Source organism: Danio aesculapii, chromosome 23, assembly GCF_903798145.1.
Source record: "Danio aesculapii chromosome 23, fDanAes4.1, whole genome shotgun sequence".
In the NCBI taxonomy this organism is placed as follows: domain Eukaryota; kingdom Metazoa; phylum Chordata; class Actinopteri; order Cypriniformes; family Danionidae; genus Danio; species Danio aesculapii.
This window is the reverse complement of record NC_079457.1, coordinates 5,740,210-5,764,512: the sequence shown is the minus strand read 5'-3', so window position 1 is coordinate 5,764,512 and position 24,303 is coordinate 5,740,210. Positions and strand designations below refer to the sequence as shown.

General features: G+C 36.7%; 1 protein-coding gene across 1 annotated transcript in view; it reads left to right on the top strand.

The window, feature by feature from the left end:
• The window catches only part of LOC130217742 (protein shisa-like-2A), a 59,786-nt gene that overhangs the window by 34,476 nt on the left and 1,007 nt on the right, over positions 1–24,303 (top strand). The window lies entirely within an intron of this gene.

The following is a 24,303-nucleotide window of genomic DNA, read 5'->3' as shown; positions in this document are numbered from 1 at the left end:
CAAACTATGAGACTTTATGATGAAGACTGTTCAATACTTCATGACAAAGTTGCGCAATATTGTGCAATTTATCTTCTGAAACCACATATTAGATGCACAATAATCTGAAAATCATTACATGCATAAATGACAATTAAAATGCAGGAAAAGAAAAACAGTGAGAGGCATTGTAGAAATATAAATGTGCTTAATTATATTGGCGTTTTTGAATTCGGCTGATTCAATTCAATTCATCTTTATTTCTTTAGCGCTTTTACAATGTAGATTGTGTTAAAGCTGCAACATAGAAGTTCTGGTAAACTGAAACTGTGTCAGTTCAGTTTTCAGAGTTGAAGTTCAGTTTATTTTCACGGCTGAAAGTCCAAACACTGAAGAGCAAATCCATCGATGCGCAGCTAGACAAATCCCAAACTAAGCAAGCCAGTGGTGACAGTGGTGAGGAACAGAACTTCACCAATGATGCTTTCATCCAAATTGACTTGCATTTCATTGAAGGTACACATTTTATCAGTTCTGCTGTGTTGTTAGCTTAATTAAAACAACATATTAATGTTGTGTACAATTTTTTACACAAATAATTCCTGTCAGAAAAGTACTATTTGATCGTGATGTATACTCAAATTACACTTGATACTCATCCCGAAGCCTCTAGAGATTCTGCAAGGCCATTGATGTGATCAAGACCTGTGAAGAGACGATGCAAACCATCGAGGACTTCAAGTGAAACACGTACAAAGAGATGGCGCCAACCATGGAGGATTTCTAGAGGTATCCATAATCCTGGACCAGGCCGTATCCTGAGCAGATGCTGTAGTGGTCATGGAGGAGCAGAGAGCATGAGTTTTCTGAAAGATCCCAGTGTCTGAAGAGTCTCTACATTGATCCCATGGGCCAGCCTGAACACCTGCCAGTGATCTGCTCACACCTGCAGTTTTTCAATGATGGACGTCCAGCGTTCTTCAGCCTCCGGCGCCTAGACTGCAGCTTTGCACAAGAAGTTTGACCAGAGGAGAAATGGTCATGCCCAACTAAGCCTGGTTTCTCTCAAGAGTTTTTCCTTCACTTTTGTCAATTGGTGAAGTTGGTTCCTCGTCTCTGTCGCCACTAGCTTGCATGCTTTGGAATTTTGGAGCTGAGCATTGATGGATTTTCTCTTCAGTGTTTGGACTTTCAGCAGTGAAAATTAAACCACACTGAACTGAACTAAACTGAACTTCTAACTGAACTGACACAGTTTTAATGTACTAGTATTTCTATGTTAAGCTGCTTTGACACAATCGTAAAAAACATTTTAAAAAATTTGTAAAAATACAATAATAAAGATTAATTAAAATAAAGATTAATTTAATTGAACTTGATCCATCCCACCTGTCAAATTCAGCCACATCTTGACCATCGATACTGTATACTTTTGGCAATTATTAAAAGTATTTGAGTTTTGCCATTGTAAATCATTTGTTGGCTGGAAATTCTCAACTAGTTTTGAGGACTCAAATACTGCATTCTAATTTGCATACTATTCATCCTAAATGGTAATCGAAAATCAAATCAAAGTATGTTGAAATGAGTATTTAAAAGTTATTCCGATGCTCTACTATTTACTGTAGAAATTCGAAGTTTGGATCTGTGTGTACTCTAATGTCAAAACTACAATCTTGGTGGATGTACGAGATTAATAGTTAAATATAGAGGCTTTGGTAAAGATATCTGAACAATTCATAGTTAGGGCCTTATCATATACCCAGCGCAATAAGACGCAAGACGTGTTTGGCACGATTTGTTGCTATTTTCAGAGCAGCGCAACAGTAATTTTCATGTTTTGTGCCACGTTGTTTAAATAGCAAATCCATTTGTGCTACTTTGTGGACTCATCGGTGTGCTGGTAAAAAAAAAAAAAAAGGTGTGTTAAGGCGCATTGTTGGCACGTTGCAATTTTGAAAAACTGAAATAGGCCATGCCATTGACCAACTAAAAGCTGGTCTAAAGCTGGTCCATGTTAGTTATGCGCTTATGCGGGTCAAAAATACTTACACATTGCTTAATACACACAGGATGTACAGCAATACACAAATATCTTTACATATGAAAAAAAATCAAAGGATTAAAATGTTACAAAAATCATTATTTTCTGCATAAATATTAAAAAACCTCCTTGCCTACATGTCGGGGGGCTTTTTTCAGTTTATTCATGGCTATTAGCATTTGTACAATGTTATTAATATTAGCAGTATTATTTATTATATGCAAATTTGTATTTTATTCATTCATTTATCTGCTACTTTTACGAGGTCGGGCCGCAAGGGCTGCAGTCTTAGGATAGAACCCAGACTTCCCTCTCCTCAGACACTTCCTTCAGCTCCTCCGGGGGGATCCCAAGGCGTTCCCAGGCCAGCCGAGAGACATAGTCCCTCCAGCATGTCCTGGGTCTTTCCTGAAGCCTGGAACACCTCTCTAGGTAGACGTCCAGGAGGTATCCGAAACAGATGCCTGAGCCACCTCAGCTGACTTCTCTCTATGTGGAGGAGCAGCGGCTCTATTCCGAGCTCCTCCCGGGTGTTAGAGCTCCTCACCCTATCCATAAGGGTGCCCCCTGCCACGCTGCAAATGAAACTCATTTCAGCCGCTTGTATGTGAGATCTTGTCCTTTCGGTCATGGGCCAAACTCATGACCATAGGTCAGAGTAGGAACATAGATTGACCAATAAATCGAGAGCTTTGCCTTTCGACTCGGCTCCTTCTTTATTAGAGCTGACTGGTACATTGATTACATTACCGCTGCCGCTGCCCCAATCTGCTTGTCAATCTCATGTTCCATCCTTCCCTCACTCGTGAACAAAACCCCAAGATACTTGAACTCCTCCACCTGGGGTAAGGACTTTCCTCCAACCTGGAGATGGCAAACCACCTTTTACCGGTGGAGCATCATGGTCTCGGACTTGCAGGTCCTGATTCTCATCCCAGCCGCGTCACCCTCGGCAGCAATAAAATCAAGTTTAGATTTGTCCACCTGTTGGGTTTTGGAGATGTTTGTATTACCATATGGGGCATAAGAATAGGATGTCTGTTTTAGTATAACTCAGTTTTTTGACCACACTTCACTATTATTGTTAATTTATTCGTTTGCTGGAAATTAGAACTGGATTTAGAAATAGTTTTGAAACAACAAATTAAATTAAATATGTAGGCTAATGAATGTCTTCAGTGGAGTGCATTTAACACTGTTTCCTTATCCATGAAAGTAAAGGAGTAAAGTAAAGAGTAAAAGTAAAGTAAAGAGAAATCAATGAGGCCGAATGGAGAAGGCTTGTTCTTTATCCTCGCGCTGCAGATGCTCTGTTTAACTGTTTTCTCGCTAGTGAAGCATTCAGTTTTTACACTTACAAAGTCCGCCATGTAAATAGCTAATGCACCATGACGCGACTCAACTGACTCTTAAAGGGAATGGGAGATGACAGTCTGATTGGTTTAATGCAGGTTATGCTCAAAACACACCCATAACTCATTAAGAGAATAAGCACAACCCTGTTAGACCATGGGCCAGGGCATTCATTCATTTTCTTTTTCGGCTTAGTCCCTTTATTAATCCAGGGTCGCCACAGCGGAATGAACCGCCAACTTATCCAGCACATGTTTTTTCGCAGCGTATGCCCTTCCAGCTGCAATCCATCTATGGGAAACATCCATACACACTCATTCACACACATACACTACGGACTATTTAGCCTTCCCAATTCACCTGTACCGCATGTCTTTGGACTGTGGGGGATACCAGAGCATCTGGAGAAAACCCACACAAACGCAGAGAGAACATGCAAACACATAGAAACGCCAACTGACCCAGCCGAGGCTCAAACCAGTGACCTTCTTGCTGTGAGGCAACAGCACTACCTATTGCGCCACTGCGTCACCCATGCGCCAGGGCACAGAGCATATTTTTCCGTAAATAAAATAGCAAAAATGATTCGGACACACACTTAATTCCTTTGTGCCATGTGCCTAGATTGTTAAAATAAAGCCCTTCTGGAATATCTTTATTTCATATTTTTCATATTTCATTTCATCTACAATAACAGTTTGACTTCTATAAAAATATGCATTTGGCCATTAGCCAAACACCAGAGGAGATTTCACTGAATAAAAAAACTGCTGCTGCTTCAGTATTGGTTAGGAAATTAAATATATAAGAAATTTGGATGATGTGTTGAGATGATTGACAGGATACATAACCAAGCAACAGAACGATCCATTAATGAGGAAGTAGTATCTCCCAAAGCTTGCATATTCATCTGCTACACGCTCAAAAGTACTTTTTCTTTGGCCAAAATAGTGCATACCTTTAGAACATAGGCAAGTTGACATGCAGCAGTAGTTACATTTCCTGTTCTCGGTTCTGTACATTCTCATTCACAGAGGGTTGTAAATGTACTTGCACCATCTGTTGAGTACATTGTGAAAAGAAATCAATGGACTGCTCACAGGTCTCCACTCTGTCATGTTTCTTTCAATAAATGAGACACATCTTGTCTAACAAAAGAGAAGTGAATCGAATGCTGTGCAATTGTCTTGTTTTTCCTGCCCAGATAAAGCAAGTTATAAATATTGGAAAATGTGGGCTGGTTCACCTCATTAAAGTTGACATTTAGCATTACATAAAGCATTATATAAAGGTCAGTACTAAACGCCAGTAATGAGTGTTCAAAATGGTGTTTTTTTTTTCCTGTGATCAATACATTTGAGTTGATTATTCTGTCCTACTAGTAACAATGTTTACAGTGGCTGTGTTTCCATGCAAAATCCAGATTTAACTACAAAAATAAAATGGTAACACTTTAGTTTAGGTCACAACTCATGCTATTAATTACTGGCTTATTGCCTGCTTATTATTAAGATATTAACTTTTCATAAGACGTTATAAAGTATATTCTTATTCTGCATCCATAATCCTACTCAAAACCTTACCAACTACTTACTATTAATAGACAGCTTATTACTAATGTGTATATAAATGAGCAATTCCATGCAAATGTCAACCTGGCATGAAAAAATTAAGTTTTCACTAAAATAGAGAGCCGGTTCTCCATTTTTTTTCTAAGCAAGTATTTTCCAGTACTTTAACAATACTCAAAAATGTCTCTGTCAGTGTTTTCAAACTATTATATTTGATTTACCAAAGTCACTCAAGTGGCAATTTCACATCCGTCACATCCATAACGGAAAAGTGTCACATCCATAACCAAGCTTTTACCTCATAAATGCAAAAATGTCAAATAAAATAAAATCAATGATTTTTGTTCTATAGTCAGCCGACTCTTATCCTTTTGATTAGCATCATTTCTTTTGGGTTGTGCAGTTTAATTCACAGAATTTCTACAAAGCATGTTGTATACTCCAAATCCATAATGCATGTTTATTTTTCTCATTTAAAATATAAAAAATGTTTACAGATTGATATTTTTCTGCTCCCTTAACTCGGTGGTCAGTTGTTTTGAAAAATATAAAATTGTTTCAATATAATGTTAACATATGCTTTCTATGTGAATTTATGTTTTGAGATTTTTCTGCAAATGTCACATCCATAACACTGGAATTGCTCATATATATATATATATATATATATATATATATATATATATATATATATATATATATATAAATATATATATATATATATATATATATATATAAATAATCACAAGCACCATAAAGCACCATCACAAGACCGTGCTGAAGAGAACAAAATAATTACTTTCAGTAAGACTGGTGTAAATTGTCAACAATGTGCAGCAATGTCCATTTTTTATTATTAACAATATTGCTGGGCGATATGGCCATTTTAATAAATAAAAATAAAAGAAAAAAATAAAATAAAAAGAAAATGGCTATTTAAAGAAATAATTATGATTTAAATAGTTTTTCCCCTGCAAAAAATACTTGAAGTTGAAGGATTTTAACCTATATAACTTAATCACAATGATAATTAATTCGAAGATATAAAAATGTTTAAGAAAAAAAGCTGTTATTTAAAGATGTAATTTACAAATTACTCACATTAGGCTAGTGGTTTGGTTTTATTTGCATCAATTCACTGTATCTGCTAGACTAGTCTAATGCACTGAGTGAGTTTTGTCACTGTTGATTTAAGCTGCCTTTCCACTGCACATGACAAGCGACTAGAGCTGTAATCAGGCCATAAAAGTTAGGCCCGACAGGTCTCAAACCCGACACAATTCTGCCCGAGCCCGACTAGTACATTTTGATTGACAGCTTTTTAAAAGCCCGAACCCATTTATAGGCAGACTGTTACAGCCCAAAACTGGCTCCATTTGTAAAATAAAGGTTTGAGCCGAACATATGAAAGACACAGATGCTTGAATATGACAAATTGACGTCCTGTCAATAATTTTTTTAATCTCATTAAATAAAATTTTCTAAAGAGACAACAAAAATATTATTAACAAATCATGTAGACAGGTAGGGCAGCTAAACAAAACACTTCCCTGACTATAACTGTTCTTACAGGACAGATCTTACCTAGAACTCCCGTGAAATGAATACAAAACAGGCGAGTCTTCTGGGCCACTGCTTTACTTTGCTGAACTAAATAAATAACAAAACGTGACTATGAAAGATAATATCCACTACCTGCTACAAAAAACTAAGTATTAAATAAACAAACGAAGCAAAATAGTTAACCCATTAGGAATGCTAAAGCATTAAAAAGTTGACAAAAACATAACACTAAAAAGAGCGCCATGCGGATTGATCCTGGCATGCGCAGAGCACCACCAGCCAGACAGCCTGAGCGCAAGCCAACAACAAAGAGCGAGAGAGAAGAGAGAGACTGAGCTGCCATTGCCGTCAGCCTTATATACGGGGAATCCCCAGTGACGTCACCGGCGTCATCCAATCCAGACAAGCCATTTGTAAACTCCACCTACAACTCAGACAAGCGCAGAAAGCACACAACCACAGCAAATAAATAAAATAAATAAACACAGAGCAGCGTAACACCGACATTATTCAAATGTGCACATGCACACAGCTCTTTTGCCTTTTTTTCAAGACGTATAGGCCAGTTAGAAGTTGGAACAAATAAATAAAATAAGTCCTCTGTAACATCGTAACGTCTCAGCACTCTAAACAGGCCTAGATACATACACTTAGACATTAAATTGACCAACACACCAATAAAAATAAGTCTTTCCTAACAAATTACATTTAAATAAATTCTAAATTATGACGGGTATTTGGCAATAACAACATTAAGATAAAAGCTCTGCGGGATTTGTTTCACCACTTGTAAATGTAAATTTGAAATGTCAAAGTATCGTACCAGAACCTCAAAATTATCATATTTAGAGGAAAATTATCGTACACGAGTCAAATGGAGAGTAAACAGCTGCACAGCAAAATCCTCAGAGTAAAATGTACTCATTTCAGAAAATATTTGGTCCCTCTCTAAATTGAGTCAAATTTACTCAACAGCAGAGTTTAAGTTTATGAGACAATGATGGGGTTAATTGTTTGTTTGTTTTGTTTGTATACTTTATTGTCCCTCAAGGGGAAATTTTCTGTGGACTCACACAGCACATCAGCAGGTTCTAACATAATAACAATTAAAAATAGGTCAACATGCAAAAGAATTACATACACTATCGATCAGTGTTCAACAGTCTGATTAACACTGGAATAAAAGAGTTCTTCAGTCTGTTCCGCTTCCAGCGGAAAGTTCTGTATCTTCTACCAGAAGGTAAAAGATCGTAAAATGGAAAGAGTACATGAGATGGGTTACTTAAAATTCTTTTCGATTCATTCAGAGTGCATTGCTCGTAGAGTGTTTGTATACTAGTAAAAGTTTCAGATCCTATTAGTCTTGTAGCAATTCTGATAATATTGAAAATTTTTGATTTCAGATTTACAGAAAGATTGCCATACCATGTAGATAGACCATACCTGATAACACTTTCAAATACAGCTTGATAAAATAGGTACATGATTTTCTTATCAACACCATAAAACCATAACCTTCGTAGAAAATACAGTCTTTGGTGAAGCTTTTCACAGATCCAGTTTACATGAGTGTCCCATGTTAGAGACCTGTCTATGTAAATTCCTAAATACTTGTATGACTGTACCTGAGTGATTAAGTGATGATTGAGCACTGATGACGAACACCGGCTGTTAATATACAGAAACAGAGAAGAGAAGCAGCAGCAGCTTCGCTCATTGCCTACCTGTTTGACTTGATTTCTGTCAGATGTTCACAAAAGTCCATATGAGATTTATTGAGAGTTAACTGTTTTAGTTATTTACATTTTACAAAAAACAACAAAAGAAAATGTTTTTTTTTCTTCCCCCTCCCCCGACGTCACCATCGTGGAGAAAAGTGGTTGATGGACTTGCGCTCTTTGACTCGAAGTGTGGTTTATTTATAAACTAATTTCGAGAGGATCGCGTGCTTATGATCAACACGGCTGGCTCCTCATTAGCTCCGTAATCTGACCCATTAGATGATTACGGAAACATTATAAATAACCAGAGTTTTTCACTAGAGTTACCTTCGTCTTGAAGCTTCCCCCCTTTCCACCCCTACTTCCTCCCCCTTTTCCGATAGGGCGACACGGTGGCCCAGTAGCTAGCACTGTTGCCTCACAGCAAGAACACCGCTGGTCCAACCTCCTATCAGGTTGGTTGGTGTTTCTGTGCGGAGTTTACATGTTCTCCCAGTGTTTGTGTGGGTTTCCCCCGGGTTCTCCGGTTTCCTCCCACCGTCCAAAAACATAAACCATAACCAATTGACTAAACCAAATTATCACCTAAGACAACCTTAGTTTACACTTCTCAAACGGCGACAAGCGAGGGAGTTCTCGAGATCTAGCTTCCCTCATGCCTGTCTAACAGGAGGGAGCCCCGGGCTCGAGGATTTTATGCGCTCAGGGCTCTCTCCAGGGACAGCATGCCTAATACGCTTTATTGAAGTGTGAACTCTTGAATTCTATTGTTGATTTGTCTTTGCTTGTTACGACAAGTATAAAGAAAGCAAATATGATCAGGTTGACTGATCCTGTATTGATTCTTACTCTTGATAAGAGTTATAAGAGATTATGACTTTGCGAATTATGTTTAAATGATGGTTCATCATTTAAGAAACAAAATTCAGTGTTTTTCGAGAGAATGGACTTCAGCTGTGGTTTTATTCAATTTTTAAAACACATTGAGCATCTGAATCACTTTAGAAACACAGACATCAATAATCAGCGTATCTATCTCAACAGTGGTTGAGACTATTTTTTTTGTCTGCAGTGTATAGTAAGAGAATCATACAACATTCATCCATAGTTCCCAGCATGTACTGTTGGAAAAAAAAAACTCGCCATAGTTGACAAGCATACATTGATTCTTTATGTGTGTGTGCTTTAAGTGTTTCAGATGTTCAATGTGTTTTGTAATCTGATTACAGTATTGCTGAGTTCCATTTTCTTGATTCAGTGCTGCTTTTGTGATAGAACATTATTCAAACTTAATAGGTCAAAATCAATTTTACTGATTTGACCAGTGACTAAATCACTACAGAATCAATTATCCAGAGCACAGTTGCTCTCTTTATATAATGTTTGCCACAGTGCACTATTTGTCAAACAAAGAGAAGCTAACATTAGAAATCGAGTCAGAGTCCAAGTAAAGCAACTACTGTTCTCCTCAATGGTGACAGCTTAAAACACAAGTTAATTGTTAATTTTATTAGTTTTAATAGTTTAATAGTTAATTCTTAATAATAGGCGACGCAGTGACACAGTAGGTAGTGCTGTTGCCTCACAGCTAGAAGGCCGCTGGTTTGAGCCTCGAGTGTGGTTTTCCTCCGGGTGCTCCGGTTTCCCCCATAGTCCAAAGACATGCGGTACAGGTGAATTGGGTAAGCTAAATTGTATGAGTGTGAATGAGTGTGTATGAATTGTTCATTCGAAGCCTCTGTATACTTTCATTCAAACATAGTACTTTGTTTCTTTTACTGTGGTAACTGTAATAATTTTATTTATTTATTTTTTGTTTAAACTATAAGGAGATTGTTAACATGTTGTTCTCTCTCTATTTTGTTGTCTTTGTTCTGTGAAAAATGCTACATCATGGTTCACTTGTATCCCGTTTGACAAGCCTGCTGCTTTTCCTCCCAAAATCCGTTTTAGAGCCGACTTCATAGGTGAAAATTTTAACTCTGTGCAGGCCGTCAGTGCGAGCTGTCTGTTTTTGTCGTTGAGACGGGCCGTGTCCAACAACTTAAAAGCCAGTACAGCATCAGGAAGCGTCATATTATAGCTTTTCATCCGATTGTATCGCTGTTCAAAATCAATTATGTAGTCCGCCATGGAAATCGAACTGTCTTTAGTTATTCCATCAAAATAAAGAGTACGCTTCATACGCACGATCCTTTTGCTCTTTTAAGAACACATCATCCAGCTTAGCCATCAGCGCTGCCATACTAGTATCACTGTCTAAATCAGGGATGGGCAAACTTGATCCTGGAAGGGCCGGTGTCCCTGCATAGTTTTGCACCAACCCTAATCAAACACACCTGCTTGTAGCTTTCTAGTGATCTTGAAGACACTAATTAGGGTGTTCTGGTGTGTTTGATTAGTGTTGGAGCAAAAGTCTGCAGGGACACCGGCCCTCGAGGATCGAGTTTGCCCATGCCTGGTCTAAATCCTCCACATATATTTCCATCGCGTCTCACGGGCCCTACCTTCAAGCCTTAAAGCAACAGCGAGGGCTTGTTTGCTTTTGTCAAGTTCGGTGACCCGCGTCCAGATATTAACTTCATTTTTCCAGCACTCGTACGGCCTTGTTTCGTCAAACTTCGGCTGAACTTTATAACTGGCTGCCATCATTCATCCATCCTCTGATAACATGTAAAGTTGAATAAACACGACGTTTATTTAGTAAGCACACTTTATCCCGTTAATTCGCTCCTATAACACACACAGGACTTCTTCAATCAACATTCTCCCGAAAAAACCCACCCCTGCGCGCTCCCTTCATTTGTAACATGAATAACCTTCTTTCAGGTGAACAAAGTAGAGAGAGAATAACATGTTAACATGAATGTTTCCCAGACATGGGTTGTGGCTGGAAGGGCATCCTCTGCGTAAAACATGTGCTGGATAAATTAGCGGTTCATTCCGTTGTGGTGATCCCGGATTAATAAAGGGACTAAGCCGAAAAGAAAATGAATGAATTCTTAATAATATCACTGTATGAAATTTTGTAGAGTGTCGCAGAAATAAGTCCAAAGAGGTTGGTAATAAGTAAAGCTGCTGTTTGTGGAGTTGCTGCTTAATGATCCTCTGCTGAAACTTCTGAGAGATTTGATGTGTTTTATTTCAGCTTATTTCATCTACAGCTGTGACTGAAGTCAGTTGTAATTTTGTGTTTCTCTTCTCTGTTTCTGTATATTAACAGCCCGTGTTCATCATCAGTGCTCAATCATCACTTAATTAACCCCATCATTGGTTCCAGCTCGCATTTCAGCCTGCCTGTCAGACATTTCACACTGGATGAAAGATCATCATCTTCAGCTTAACCTCGCGAAAACGGAAATGCTTGAAATTTCTGCCATCCCGACTCTTCACCATAACTTTTCAATCCAGATGGACGGAGCAACCATCACTGCATCCAAAATGGTAAAAAGCCTTGGAGTAACGATTGATGACCAACTAAACTTCTCTGACCACATTTCTAGAACTGCTCGATCTTGCAGATTCGCACTCTATAACATCAGAAAGTCCGACCCTTCCTATCTGAACATACAGCTCAACTCCTTGTTCAAGCTCCTGTTCTCTCGAAACTGGATTACTGCAACTCTCTACTAGCCGGGCTTCCAGCTAATTCTATCAAACCTCTTCAGCTGCTTCAGAACGCAGCAGCACGAGTGGTCTTTGATGAACCCAAAAGAGCACATGTCACTCCGCTACTCACCCGTTTGCACGGGCTGCCATTTGCTGCCCGCATCAAATTCAAAGCTCTGATGTTTGCTTACAAAGCGACCTCTGGCTTTGCTCCTTCGTATCTGCTCTCACTTCTGCAGATATATGTGCCCTCCAGAAACTTGCGTTCTGTGAATGAACGTCGACTCGTTGTTCCATCCCTAAGAGGGAAGAAATCACTTTCCCGAACTCTCACATTCAATCTGCCCAGTTGGTGGAATGAACTCCCTAACTACATCAGAACAGCAGAGTCACTTGCTGTCTTCAAGAAACGACTAAAAACTCAACTGTTTAGTCTCCACTTTTCTTCCTAATCTGTAACTGCCTCTCTGGCTATACCATTAACTGTACTCTCTCAAAAAAAAAAAAATTACTAATGCTCAGCTTCTTAGACTTTACACACCTGAAACTTGTCTATAGCACTTGTTCACTGCTGCTCTTATAGTTGTGTAAATTGCTTCCTTGTCCTCATTTGTAAGTCGCTTTGGATAAAAGCGTCTGCTAAATGACTAAATGTAAATGTAAATGTAAATCATTGTCTCATTAACTTTAACTCTGCTGCTGAGTAACTTTTACTTAATTTAGAGAGGGACCAAATATAATAATATTCTTTGAACTGAGTACATTTTATGCGGAGGATTTTGCTGTGTATTATCTAGACTAATAGCGTTTTGACACAACGTGCAAATTACCATAACACATAAAATAATAATAGGTGTACCTTAGTGGGTAGGTTCAATCTCCACCTCCAAGTCGCTGTCCTGCGTGTGTTGCTAGATGACCGCAACATAGTACTGCCATACCTGTCAACCCTCCCATTTTTACCGGGATTCTCCTGTATTTTACAGTTCTATCCTACTATCATCCCATAAAAGTATTTTCCCGTATTTCTCCCGTATTTTCAGTCTTTCTCTGAAGAGTGGCAAATAAACTTTAAAGAGCCGAGCCTCCCTATACGCAATCCATACCGCCGAACCACCAGGGGCCGCCCCTTGCTCTTAAATGCGAGTCTGTTCTGTGCTTTCGCTTTGTTTATGGCGGGATTGCCTTTCTTTTTCATTACAGGTGTCGTCTCCCCTTCATATGCAATCCTCAAAACAGTCATGTAGCGGTGCGTGACTGTCAGCTGACACGGTCCATAGTGATAAATAGACGCTGTTTCCCAAACGCATTCTGTACACGCGATTTGAAGCAGACCGAAAGTCTGTTTTGGGTGCGTGTTTAAACAGACATAAACACATAATTAATAATAATAATATCTAAAGATGTCGATAGGTTTTTTCAAACACAACTAATTTCGTCTTAAATGAGCATAAAAAGTTAGGATAGCAATCGAATGCTTTCATTATAACGCTAGATGTGTGCATTTTTAAAGTGACACCTGTTATTTAATGTAAATAAATGAAAAAAATCTAAATAAATAATATATTCATTCGTTGCTCTTTAATCAGAATGTGTAAATTATACAGTGAAGAAACGGCTAATGAGATTTGATAGCTTGGATCTATTTCATTATAATAGCTATTAATTTTAATAAGCTGAACTGTTTGCTAATGGATACCGGCATATCCCTTATTATGGTGGCATATCCCTTATTTTTTATGGCATATCCCTTATTTTCACATCCCAATGTTGACAGGTATGTAGTACTGCTGGTTGGCTTGAAAGCAGTGCACCCTCCTGAATTTTTAACACACTTTGAGGTGTGTATGAGCCCATTCAGAGTATCTGTAATGAGCCGATTTCGTGACTTTGTTTTGATGAGATTAACTTTGGAAAAACACGTTCACATGACACATTTGAAAGGGGAAAAACGAGAACATCGAGGGCAAACACCCCTGTCCCTCTCACCTTCTGTTTCAGCACTACTTTTTAAAACTTTATTGCTTAAACAATCAACCTCAACCTGAATATGACTGACTGAAGCACGGCCGCACACGGCAGCAATGTTAACTCATGAGAGAGAGCCATTCTCTACATTCATTGGCTGAGAAAATGTAACATAAGATGAGATGGAAAACGTGTCTAACTCAACGTTCTCCGCACAGACAGCAAACAAGAGATGCAGCTATAGATCAATAAGTATAGAAGTCATAAGATTACAGTGAAATGTATTTGAAATACCATAAAATTCTGAAATTAGCATAAATTATAGGATTTATTTCATTATTGATCGTACAATGTACAGAGATCGAAATTATCGTACAAATACGATAATTATTGTACGTCTGGCAACACTGATCTCCGATTTCTTTTGAAAATAGCACAATCTCATTTGAATTTAAAGTGACAGTAACCAAAACGCATTAGTTATGTTTTGAATCTGCCGCTATGCTGACGCATAGGCATTTGTAGCTCCGCCCTCTTTTGAAAAGAGCACAATCTCATTTGAATTTAAAGTGACAGTAACCAAAACTCATTAGTCCAATTTTAAATTTGACAATATGCTGACACATATGCTAGCTCCGCCCTCTTTTGAAAATAGCACAATCTCATTTGAATTTAAAGTGACAGTCACCAAAACTCATTAGTCCAGTTTTAAATCTGACAATATGCTGACACACAGGCATTTGTAGCTCCGCCCTCTTTTGAAAAGAGCACAATCTCATTTGAATTTAAAGTGACAGTCACCAAAGCAGCACAATTAGGATCAAAGCCAAAAAGGGTCAGTTTCAAAGAGTTATAAAAAGTTATTTGTGTAGTATTTTGAGCTGAAACGTCACTACACTATTTAGGGGCATCAGACTTCTTTTACATCTGGTAAAAAGGAGCATAATAGGTCTACTTTAAAGCTTTTTCCCTGTGCTCCTTGATATTCTTTGAGCATTTTCTCCTCCAAAGATCTCTGCGAGGCTCTTATGATCCTCATCACATCACACCGATCTCTCTAACACACAAAAAAGGATCTCATTTTTGTCTGCAGGGTCACGTCCATCTGTGAACTTTTGCTTCTGGAGTTTTCTTTGTAATTCTGCAACAAAACCCCAAACGTCAACTTGTTCTATTTTCAAGAGACCCTGTTCGTTACTTTTTCTTCCCTTCTGACATGAAACGGATTGCACAGATCTATAAATCAACGGGTATTACAATGTTTTTTTTTTCATTTATCCTTTTTAAAACTTCATCTCGCTGCCATTACTTGACCTTTCTTTGTCTACTCAAACACTTGAGTTTCTCATAAAAATTCTTGCATTTAATTGTATATAATGATAGGTCAGGGTTAATTGATGCGTTTTTCATACGTTTCTTTTTAGAGATTGACCCTATCAACTCTTTACAAGTGAATCGTCTCTATGCTTTTTTTATTTCAAGTTTGTTTTGAAGAACTAAACACACTGCGCTTCTTCTTCTCTCTTTTCTTTAAGTTTCTGACCTGCCCTGGGCTTTGAATCATCAGTGTTTGCTAGGATATTATATTTTTCTATACTGGATATGAATCTGCAGTATAGTGTTGCTCAGATTTAAAAGGTTGTGGGTTAAATGTCTTCAGGGATTTCACACGGATATAGTTGCATTTTGGGAAAAGAAAAGTTTTGCTTTTACGGCCCGAACAGGCAAATGCATTTATAGTTGATCAAATCGTATCTTCTGTGTGTCACCTTTTTATTTTTGTATGCGAGGGCATTTGCATTTGGCCTGCTGTGATTAAATTTGTGACTGATCTGTGCTTTAATACAAATTTGTGCATGCAATCTGTGTGTGAAAGGTTTTTTATGAATCAGCTGAGATTGACCAGAACATTGGGTCTCGTTTATTAATAATTGCGTATTTTGTTGTGTTTATACACACATTTGAACTTCTCATGAAAAATTTCCACCTAATTCACAAAACATGTGTACGCACATGAGTATGTTCTTAAAGCTGTTCTTCTGTTAGTGAATCAGAATCGTTTTCAGAAAGCGTCCTCATGCACAATATTAGTAATTTGCATAATACACGCCCACGCCAGCTCCATATAAGGGCTTTCCGCAAAGCAGTGCTTGTACAGAAATAATTACAAGAAGTCTAATTATGAATTAAGAAGAGACATATGGCAATAAATTAGGGCTGCACAATAACAGAAAAAATGATCATCACAATTATTTTGCTCAAAATGTTAAACACGATTAATATTGACGATTATTCCTTTGTGTGTGTGTGTGTGTGTGTGTGTGTGTGTGTGTGTGTGTGTGTGTGTGTGTGTGTGTGTGTGTGTGTGTGTATATATATATATATATATGTATGTATATATATATATATATATATATATATATATATATATATATATATATATATATATATAAGCATATTTTTTTTCTTCACTCGCTACTCTGCCAGGAACTTCGCCGCTGGAGAGCAACTTATCTAAACATTTGTAGTACGATGTAGTAGTACGAGTATTTGAAGTACGATGGCAAAGCTAAGTGTAATTATTGGAATAAACTAATAGTTTATAAAGCATAAAGAGTGTCGCGACCAACATGACAAAGCATGACAAAGCACTAATTCTGTATAAATTGACAGAATTAACTAGAGGATTTTTATTATCTGAGATTTTTATTGTCAGACATTCAACAGTTATATTATTTACTGTACCTTGCTGAAACCAGTTCAGCCACAAATAAAAAACAAATATTCAAGTTTTACTGTATAAAAATTTGTGCAAAAAAATAAAGGGTAACACTTTATAATAATTACACACTATGAATCATTCATTAAGCATTAGCAAATAGTTAATTCATTATCTGTTAAGTATTAACTCTACATTAATAGACATTAAGTTAAACAAATATTCACAGAGATTCAGCAGTTTTTTTTCTTATGATGCCTTTGCCAGTCATTTAGACAGACACTGTATCCAACTGTTTCAATGAAAAAAAAAAAAGTCATTGTGGCCCTGTTCACGCAGGTATTCAGGTTCGTTTTCATCAATCAGATGCAACTTTTATTATTTACAAGAAAAGAAAATGTAATTAAAAGTTTCAGATCAATTAAACTCAGTTTATAAAAGTTATACATTATTTTAGGCATTAAGTACATAAAGTATACATACATAAAGTATGTTAGTTCACATACTTTACGAATATCAAATTAAAAGAATGGCGTATTAGGTTCATTGTGCATCCCGGGTGCAACCAACAAGAGTTGTGCAGTTTAGTTGAACTTTTTGAGCGTGATGAGCAATTCTGTGTTAGCTTTATCCGCCTTCTCATTCATTTACACTCCATCATTCATAATCTTAGCTTTTGTATTGGAGTCGAAAGAATATATTAAAGTAGAATGTTCTTTTAACAGTTCCAATATGTTTAACATTTTTCTTTTGCAAATTTTCTGTCATTTCTCTTCTGCAAATTAGGGCTTTTTTTTAAATCTGCTGTGTTTTTCCATAAGATAGACCTTTGTGAATGTTTTATTTTATGTGTATAGTCTTTAATGCGTTTTTAATCATTTTATTCTATTTAAAGCAGCACTCAGACGCGACTTTATCCTTTAAAATGCGCCATGAGAGGGATGCATATGATGGATGATTGTTTGTTTGTTTTTTGTGTGCGTGGTCAATTCCTAATCCTTTGCATAAAGTTTTGAATAAAAAGACAGGTAATTTAATTACTTTCGATGTGCTAAAATATTTGTCAAACAAATGTTATTTAAAAAAAGCTTATATACCTATTAAAACTGTAAAACAGACTAAAGTGCATGGTCTAATCGGAAATAAAAGAAATTAGTTATCTATTTCATTATTTAATGCCTAAAATAATGTATAACTTTTATAAACTGAGTTTAATTGATCTGAAACTTTTAATTACATTTTCTTTTCTTGTAAATAACAAAAGTTGCATCAGATTGATGAAAATGAACCTGAATACCCGCGTGAACAGGGCCACAATTATTATTATTTTTTCATTGAAACAGTTGGATACAGTGCCTTTTGTCTAAATGACTGGCAAAGGCATCAGAAGAAAAACTGCTGAATCTCTGTGAATATTTGGTTAACTTAATGTCTATTAATGTAGAGTTAATACTTAACAGATAATGAATTAACTATTTGCTAATGCTTAATGAATGATTCATAGTGTGTAATTATTATAAAGTGTTACCCTTTATTTTCTTTGCACAAAATTTTATACAGTAAAACTTGAATATTTTTTTTTTATTTGTGGCTGAACTGGTTTCAGCAAGGTACAGTAAATAATATAACTGTTGAATGTCTGATAATAAAAATCTCAGATAATAAAAATACCCTAGTTAATTCTGTCAATTTATACAGGATTTGTAGTGCACACCACTGTTTCTCCAGATACACACTCTGGTATCGGTTCAGTACTTACTTGGTATCGGCCGATACCCTGAGCTCTGGTATTGGAATCGGTATTGGGAAGGGTAAGAGGATATCAGAACGTCGCTAAACGAAACAACAGAAAAATAACTTTAATGGCTATGAAGGATTTAATGTTGGATGTGGAACGCTTTCAGTTCTGAAAACACAAGGTAAAATGCACAGCATGTTTCTAATTTTAGAAAAGACTCTGCATTTTATGCAGTCATGCCCAACTGAGCCTGGTTTCTCTCAACATTTTTTTAATTCTTCACTTTCGCCAATTGGTGTTCTCGCCACTGGCTTGCATGGTTCAGGATCTGTAGAGCTGCGCATCGTTGGATTTGCTCTTCAGTGTTTGGACTCTCAGTAGTGATTATTGAACCACACTGAACTGAGCTAAACTGAGCTGAACTTAAACACTACAAACTGAACTGACACGGTTTCAATTTACTATGATCTTCTATGTGAAGCTGCTTTGACACAATCTACATTGTAAAAGCGCTGTACAAATAAAGGTGAATTAAATTGAATTGAATTTATGATGTTAGTTTTCACTGTAAAACAATATCGGTAAATTAGCAGTTTTCTATGTTTTGTGATTTCATGTTTTTATCTCAAACCCTATCCCCATTTATTTATGCTTTTGAATTCCTTTACTGGACATTGATCTTTACTCTAACATTTTTAATCTGGAAAAGTAAAAAAAGTGATATGTTTTATAAACATTTTTATTAGTTTAAAGTGCTATATTGTCTGGGTTGGTGTTGTATATTATGGTACAGAAACTTTATAATTAACTGCCAGTGCATTTTCTGTTATTTTACAGACTTATTTCTCTATCTATTATTTCCTATACATGGTATTATTTCAAAATACTAAAATGTCAATGAATGTAAACTGTAGAGTTGAATTTTTATAATTAAACGTCGACTGAGCAGAGATCAACATCCCTTAACGCAATTAACAACCATAAATAAACAGAAAACACTCGTGAATTGCTAAATACGAAAACTTTTAATTAAGTTTGAGTCTAGTCAAAATGACCTAATGAATTAATTCAAATGGACTGTGAAATTTTGATGCGAGATAACTGAAATATTCAATTCACCTTTATTTGTATAGCGCTTTTACAATGTAGATTGTGTCAAAGCAGCTTCACATAGAAGATTATAGTAAATAGGAACAGTGTAGTTCAGTTTTCAGTGTTTAAGTTCAGTTCAGTTGAGCTCAGTTCAGTGTGGTTTAATAATCACTAGAGAGTCCAAACACTGAAGAGCAAATCCAACGATGCGCAGCTCTACAGATCCCGAACCATGCAAGCCAGTGGCGACAGCGGAGAGGAGAAAAAATCCTCACCAATTGGCGAAAGCGAAGAATTAAAAAAACTTGAGACAAACCAGGCTCAGGTAGGCACGATCGTTTTTCCACTGGCCAAACGTCTTGAAATTGTATTTTAAATTTACTCATTTTAGTTTACCTGCAGTTGTCTTCTGCAATGTTCATTATCCTAAACTAAATTTTTTCAGCTTGTTGACGTGGCAGATAAATTTAAGTAATATTTGTATTAGATATCATAGTTTTAACAGGAACATCACCTAAAACAGCAGGATTTTTTAAATAAATCCTTTAAGACAAAGACAATTCACGACATACCGATGCATTATGTATTGCGCACGCACACACACACACACACACACACACACACACACACACACACACAGAGAATAAAAAACAAAAATATGTTATATAAAGTGATTATACTCTACTGTCATGGTGATATTTTCCAAAAATTGTACAGAGTTACATTTGTGTTCAACATTTATGCTGAAATGTTGTCATTCGTAAGCCTTTATGACCTGTGAGAATATTTAATGTGATTCAATCTATGAACGAACCACACAATGGCTAATCAAGAGCAGGCATAAAAATGACTTTACTGCTATTACATGTAATTCATGCTGTTTGACTATTAGCTAATTAGCTACTTAAGCATCTAAATATGTTTAATCAGGGGTGCTCTGTTCAGTTAAACAATGAAATCCTGCTATAATTAAATCATCGCTTTCACAGATTAGTTCAATTACAATCCACATCTCTTGAAAAGGATAACTTAAATATCATAATTATATTCCAACTAAAGCAATGCAACGAATGTTCTGAGCATGACTTCTCTGAGATTTTCACTTGAAAATTTACGAATGCACAGCGTGAAGTGCCTCTGTTATACAATAATTATAATTATGAATAAATTGGCTTTTGTTCTTAAATATAATGTTCATAATTGATCTAGTTTGTTGAAAAGTACAAAAGGAATGTGGGCTAACATGCACTAGCATGTGTCAGCATATGAAATAATACTGGCAGGAGAACACTGGAACAAAAATAAGAATGAAGAAATATGCAAAGCAATGATGGCGTAATGTAAAGCGCCCGCTAAAGCAGAAAATATACACTCACTGGCCACTTTATTAGGCACACCCAACTAGTACTGGGTTGGACCCAATTTTGCATTCAGAATTGCCTTAATCTTTCATGGCATAGATTCAACAAGGTACTAGAAATATTCCTCAGAGATTTTGCTCCATGTTGACATGATAGCGTCACGCAGTTGCTGCAGATTTGTCGGTGGCACATCCAAGATGGAAATCTACCGTTCCACCACATCCCAAAGTTACTCTATTGGATTTAGTTCTGGTGACTGTGGAGGCCATTTAAGTGCAGTGAACTTATTGTGATGTTCAAGAAACCAATCTGAGATGATTTGCGCTTTATGACATGATGTGTTATCCTGCTGGAAGCAGCCATCAGAAGATGGGTACACTGTGGTCATAAAGGGATGGACATGGTCAGCAACAATACTCAGATAGGCTGTGGTGTTGAGACAATGCTCAAATGGTACTAATGAGCCCAAAGTGTGCCAAGAAAATATCTCCCACACCATTACACCACCACCAGCAGCCTGAACCATTGATACAAGGCAGGATGGATCCATGCTTTCATGTTGTTGATGCCAAATTCTGACCCGACCATCTGAATGTAGCAGCAGAAATCAACACTCATCAGACCAGGCAACGTTTCTCCAATCTTTTATTGTCCAGTTTTGGTGAGCCTGTGTGAATTGTAGCCTCAGTTTCCTGTTCTTACTGTAGTTGACAGGAGTGGCACTCGGTGTGGTCTTCTGCTGCTGTAGCCCATCCATCTGACCTCTGGCATCAACAAGGCATTTGCGCCCACAGAAAAGCCGCTCACTGGATATTTTCTTTTTTTAGACCATTCTCTGTGCACCCTAGAGATGATTGTGTGTGAATATCCCAGTAGATCAGCAGTTTCTGAAATACTCAGACCAGCCCGTCTGGCACCAACAACCATGCCACGTTCAAAGTCAGTTAAATCCCCTTTCTTCCCCATTTAGATGCTCGGTTTGAACTGCAGCAGATCATCTTGACCATGTCTACATGCCTAAATGCATTGAGCTGTTGCCTTGGAATTGGCTGATTAGAAATCTGCATTAAATAAGCAGTTAGACAGGTGTAACTAATAAAGTGGCCGGTAAGTGTAAATATGTAATAATATTATTGCAGTCGAGTTAATCCTGTTAAACCATACAATAACAAACTTTATTTGGCAACGGAACAGTTTATTTAAAAGCAAAATATGTTTTATTATGTTGTTCAGACAGATTGCTCATGTAGTATGATATAAGTTAAAGTTTCTGATTTTTTTTACAATAATTATTGTTTCAAAGCAGCTTTACAGAAGGTGCACATTATTACAATCAAATTAAGTAAAAGTTACAATGAAATATAAGTTATTATATACAGACATAGTTAACCTGCAATTTTATTGCATATAGGTTTAATGAAGTGTATTGAGTGTGTGTGTTGTCCTTAAAGTCTTCGATGATTGCCTCTGAATCTACTTTTCACAGGTCTTGCATCCCATCAATAGCGCTGCGCAATCTCTAGAGGCCTCGGGATGAGTATCCCCAGGTGGAAATAGAGAACAAAGAAAATTCATATGTTCTTAATGTATTTGAATATGTCAGTGCGAAAATGAAGTGCTATAAATGGAAAATAGTAGTTATATTTTGGTTATATAACTACTATTTTCATTTATAGCACTTCATTTTCGCACTGACATGTACTGTAAACAGAGCATTACAGTAATCCAGTCTAGAAGTCATAAAAGCATGAACTAGCTTTTCTGCATCTGAGATAAATAGCATGCTTCGTAGCTTCATAAATGAAAAAAGAAGGTTTTGTGACATGGGAGATGTGGTTTTCAAAAGTTAAGTGAAACATTTTGCAAAGCAATTGGTTCAATTGTTTGAAAGTTTTGAAAAGTATCTCCCATGACTACAATTAATTAAAACGCTTGACCTCCTTTAGTAGACTTTGCTATTTTGGGTACTAGAAGCCCCAGAAGAGTTTTTCGAAAGTATTAGAAAGACTTGAAGAGTGCTATAATCACACACTATTAAAGTATTACAGCTATGGCAGTTCACTGATATTGTTCTGAATCTGGTTTATGTGCCGGCAAGGTCAAAAAAGCACTATAAGTATTCTCTTAATAAAAACAGCAGGATTGGTTCTTCGGTTCAAAGTTCAGTCACTGGTTAAACAGAAGATGTCATTTGAGAATGTTTGTTTCATTCTCTGTGCTGTGGATGTTTGTTATCCAAATATCTACAATTTGTTTGTTACTTTTTCATTTTAATTAGGGCTGGGCGATATTGCAAAAAAATTGATCACGATATCATGTTTCATATCATTCAATATCGATAATTATTTAATATTTTTAACAATCCATTTAGGAATATTAGGATTTTTTTATTGAACCACTTTATTTTAATTTACCAACATTACTTAGGCAGTTAGTTTTAGTAGTCAAAAACAAAATTATTTAAACAAAATATCTGATCTAAAATAAACATAACTGTTAAAGAGACTCTTACACTTGATTGATAAAATGTTACAAAATGTGTGCAATGACAAAGTGCTAAAGCAAACTTTAAGGTGTGAATGATAATGATGCAGTAAACCTCAAACTCTGTCAACAACACAAATTGTGATAATCAAATCTCAGCTTTCATATAAAGGAACCGACCATGATTATTCAAATACATACTGCAACATTACAGATTGTAAAGCTGACTATATTATCCCTATGCTAAAACCTCTTTCAGATGAGGAGCTAGTTACTGGGATGCACAAGAAAAGGAACCAAAAAGCCACTCATGCGACATCCTTTTTTATTTACAATCTCCTCACTGCTGGCCACCACACTCATTTTTGCATGTGTTGTTATTCTGACCTGAAGTGACAAGCGTGTGGTTTCTTTGACCAGGCTTTGCGCTCATGCGTGTCTTTCGTAACTAGGCGACCATCAAGCATTTTCTCAGAGGATGACAAACAAACCATTTCTGCAGCTCTGATGCAAGTTTATGGAGAAATCTAAAAAGCACCGCAGGTTTTGGGTGCACTGTGTTTGTCTGAGGTACTTAGTCTGCCATTATAACTGAAATGTGTATATTCCATACAAAGTGTGAAGCAGATTGGTTAGTTCTACTTGCATGAATCGCGGTGTGCTCACGGGATTCGGAAAAGTTGAGATGTTTTCAACTGAGTGCACCTGGAAAATGTGTGCATGTACGCATCACACTCATACGCAAATCGTGCAAGTCGCGCACCTCCATTGAAAATGACAAACTTGTACCCTAAGCTTAAGGCCGGAACATATTGGCCCCTGGGGCTGTAGCAAACCCTTATAGGGTTTTATTTTTTACATTTATTTTATCGCCTTACAAAAGTAGTTTTTTTTTGCTATTATTATTATTATTAATATTATTAATTTGCTCATTTAAATTATTATATAACCAATAACTCTATTTAAAGGTCTGTTCACACACTGTCTCTGTTATGGGAGGGCAGGAGGGCAGTCAAGACAGCACCTCAGTTATGAGTCCATTCTGCATGATTCCACCTATCCTGAGCTCTCTTACTGCACGTTATTTATTTATTTTTTTTT